Source organism: Taudactylus pleione, unplaced genomic scaffold (genome assembly GCF_031769625.1).
Source record: "Taudactylus pleione unplaced genomic scaffold, aTauple2 ptg000846l, whole genome shotgun sequence".
Classification (NCBI taxonomy): domain Eukaryota; kingdom Metazoa; phylum Chordata; class Amphibia; order Anura; family Myobatrachidae; genus Taudactylus; species Taudactylus pleione.
The window spans coordinates 848,612-853,199 of record NW_028285248.1 but is presented as its reverse complement, the minus strand read 5'-3'; positions in this window follow the sequence as shown (position 1 = coordinate 853,199).

Genomic DNA, 4,588 nt, shown 5'->3' with positions numbered 1-4,588 from the left:
ATCTTCCTCTAATGATTCGGGAGGAGGGAGGCTGCACATCTCACACGGAAAACTCAGGTCTCTGCTATATATACAAAGTGCTGTAATATCTTCCTCTAATGATTCAGGAGGAGGGAGGCTGCACAGCTCACACGGAAAACTCAGGTCTCTGCTATATATACTAAGTGCTGTAATATATTCCTCTAATGATTCGGGAGGAGGGAGGCTGCACAGCTCACATGGAAAACTCAGGTCTCTGCTATATATACTAAGTGCTGTAATATCTTCCTCTAATGATTCGGGAGGAGGGAGGCTGCACAGCTCACACGGAAAACTCAGGTCTCTGCTGTATATACTAAGTGCTGTAATATATTCCTCTAATGATTCGGGAGGAGGGAGGCTGCACAGCTCACATGGAAAACTCAGGCTTCTGCTATATATACTAAGTGCTGTAATATCTTCCTCTACTGATTCAGGAGGAGGGAGGCTGCACAGCTCACACTGAAAACTCAGGTCTCTGCTATATATACTAAGTGCTGTAATATTTTCCTCTAATGATTCGGGAGGAGGGAGGCTGCACAGCTCACACGGAAAACTCTGGTCTCTACTATATATATACTAAGTGCTGTAATATCTTCCTCTAATGATTCGGGAGGAGGGAGGCTGCACAGCTCACATGGAAAACTCAGGTCTCTGCTATATATACTAAGTGCTGTAATATCTTCTTCTAATGATTCGGGAGGAGGGAGGCTGCACAGCTCACATGGAAAACTCAGGTCTCTGCTATATATACTAAGTGCCGTAATATCTTCCTCTAATGATTCGGGAGGAGGGAGGCTGCACAGCTCACACGGAAAACTTAGGTCTCTGCTATATATACTAAGTGCTGTAATATCTTCCTCTAATGATTCGGGAGGAGGGAGGCTGCACAGCTCACACGGAAAACTCAGGTCTCTGCTATATATACTAAGTGTTGTAATATCTTCCTCTAATGATTCGGGAGGAGGGAGCCTGCACAGCTCACACGGAAAACTCAGGTCTCTGCTATATATACTAAGTGCTGTAATATCTTCCTCTAATGATTCGGGAGGAGGGAGGCTGCACAGCTCACACAGCTCACACAGAAAACTCAGGTCTCTGCTATACATACTAAGTGCTGTAATATCTTCCTCTAATGATTCGTGGGGAGGGAGGCTGCACAGCTCACACGGAAAACTCAGGTCTCTGCTATATATACTAAGTGCTGTAATATCTTCCTCTAATGATTCGGGAGGAGGGAGGCTGCACAGCTCACACGGAAAACTCAGGTCTCTGCTATATATACTAAGTGCAGTAATATCTTCCTCTAATGATTCAGGAGGAGGGAGGCTGCACAGCTCACATGGAAAACTCAGGTCTCTGCTATATATACTAAGTGCTGTAATATATTCCTCTAATGATTCGGGAGGAGGGAGGCTGCACAGCTCACATGGAAAACTCAGGTCTCTGCTATATATACTAAGTGCTGTAATATCTTCCTCTAATGATTCGGGAGGAGGGAGGCTGCACAGCTCACACGGAAAACTCAGGTCTCTGCTATATATACTAAGTGCTGTAATATATTCCTCTAATGATTCGGGAGGAGGGAGGCTGCACAGCTCACACGGAAAACTCAGGCCTCTGCTATATATACTAAGTGCTGTAATATTTTCATCTAATGATTCGGGAGGAGGGAGGCTGCACAGCTCACATGGAAAACTCAGGCCTCTGCTATATTTACTAAGTGCTGTAATATCTTCCTCTAATGATTCGGGGGGAGGGAGGCTGCACAGCTCACACGGAAAACTCAGTTCTCTGCTATATATACTAAGTGCTGTAATATATTCCTCTAATGATTCGGGAGGAGGGAGGCTGCACAGCTCACACTGAAAACTCAGGTCTCTACTATATATATACTAAGTGCTGTAATATCTTCCTCTACTGATTCAGGAGGAGGGAGGCTGCACAGCTCACACTGAAAACTCAGGTCTCTGCTATATATACTAAGTGCTGTAATATTTTCCTCTAATGATTCGGGAGGAGGGAGGCTGCACAGCTCACACGGAAAACTCCGGTCTCTACTATATATATACTAAGTGCTGTAATATCTTCCTCTAATGATTCGGGAGGAGGGAGGCTGCACAGCTCACATGGAAAACTCAGGTCTCTGCTATATATACTAAGTGCCGTAATATCTTCCTCTAATGATTCGGGAGGAGGGAGGCTGCACAGCTCACACGGAAAACTTAGGTCTCTGCTATATATACTAAGTGCTGTAATATCTTCCTCTAATGATTCGGGAGGAGGGAGGCTGCACAGCTCACACGGAAAACTCAGGTCTCTGCTATATATACTAAGTGTTGTAATATCTTCCTCTAATGATTCGGGAGGAGGGAGCCTGCACAGCTCACACGGAAAACTCAGGTCTCTGCTATATATACTAAGTGCTGTAATATCTTCCTCTAATGATTCGGGAGGAGGGAGGCTGCACAGCTCACACAGCTCACACAGAAAACTCAGGTCTCTGCTATATATACTAAGTGCTGTAATATCTTCCTCTATTGATTCGTGGGGAGGGAGGCTGCACAGCTCACACGGAAAACTCAGGTCTCTGCTATATATACTAAGTGCTGTAATATCTTCCTCTAATGATTCGGGAGGAGGGAGGCTGCACAGCTCACACGGAAAACTCAGGTCTCTGCTATATATACTAAGTGCAGTAATATCTTCCTCTAATGATTCAGGAGGAGGGAGGCTGCACAGCTCACATGGAAAACTCAGGTCTCTGCTATATATACTAAGTGCTGTAATATATTCCTCTAATGATTCGGGAGGAGGGAGGCTGCACAGCTCACATGGAAAACTCAGGTCTCTGCTATATATACTAAGTGCTGTAATATCTTCCTCTAATGATTCGGGAGGAGGGAGGCTGCACAGCTCACACGGAAAACTCAGGTCTCTGCTATATATACTAAGTGCTGTAATATATTCCTCTAATGATTCGGGAGGAGGGAGGCTGCACAGCTCACATGGAAAACTCAGGCTTCTGCTATATATACTAAGTGCTGTAATATCTTCCTCTACTGAATCAGGAGGAGGGAGGCTGCACAGCTCACACTGAAAACTCAGGTCTCTGCTATATATACTAAGTGCTGTAATATATTCCTCTAATGATTCGGGAGGAGGGAGACTACACAGCTCACACGGAAAACTCAGGTCTCTACTATATATATACTAAGTGCTGTAATATCTTCCTCTAATGATTCGGGGGGAGGGAGGCTGCACAGCTCACACGGAAAACTTAGGTCTCTGCTATATATACTAAGAGCTGTAATATCATCCTCTAATGATTCAGGAGGAGGGAGGCTTCACAGCTCACATGGAAAACTCAGGCCTCTGCTATATATACTAAGTGCTGTAATATCTTCCTCTAATGATTCGGGAGGAGGGAGGCTGCACAGCTCACACTGAAAACTCAGGTCTCTACTATATATATACTAAGTGCTGTAATATCTTCCTGTAATGATTCGGGACGAGGGAGGCTGCACAGCTCACACGGAAAACTCAGGCCTCTGCTATATATACTAAGTGCTGTAATATTTTCATCTAATGATTCGGGAGGAGGGAGGCTGCACAGCTCACATGGAAAACTCAGGCCTCTGCTATATTTACTAAGTGCTGTAATATCTTCCTCTAATGATTCGGGGGGAGGGAGGCTGCACAGCTCACACGGAACACTCAGTTCTCTGCTATATATACTAAGTGCTGTAATATATTCCTCTAATGATTCGGGAGGAGGGAGGCTGCACAGCTCACACTGAAAACTCAGGTCTCTACTATATATATACTAAGTGCTGTAATATCTTCCTCTAATGATTCGGGGGGAGGGAGGCTGCACAGCTCACACGGAAAACTTAGGTCTCTGCTATATATACTAAGTGCTGTAATATCATCCTCTAATGATTCAGGAGGAGGGATGCTGCACAGCTCACATGGAAAACTCTGTCCTCTGCTATATATACTAAGTGCTGTAATATCTTCCTCTAATGATTCAGGAGAGGGAGGCTGCACAGCTCACACGGTAAACTCAGGTCTCTGCTATATATATACTAAGGGCTGTAATGTCTTCCTCTAATGATTCGGGAGGAGGGAGGCTGCACAGCTCACACAGAAAACTCAGGTCTCTGCTATATATACTAAGTGCTGTAATATATTCCTCTAATGATTCAGGAGGAGGGAGGCTGCACAGCTCACATGGAAAACTAAGGCCTCTGCTATATATACTAAGTGCTGTAATATCTTCCTCTAATGATTCGGGAGGAGGGAGGCTGCACAGCTCACAAGGAAAACTCAGGTCTCTGCTATATATACTAAGTGCTGTAATATATTCCTCTATTGATTCAGGAGGAGGGAGGCTGCACAGCTCACATGGAAAACTCAGGCCTCTGCTATATATACTAAGTGCTGTAATATCTTCCTGTAATGATTCGGGATGAGGGAGGCTGCACAGCTCACACGGAAAACTCAGGCCTCTGCTATATATACTAAGTGCTGTAATATCTTCCTCTAATGATTCGGGAGGAGGGAGGCT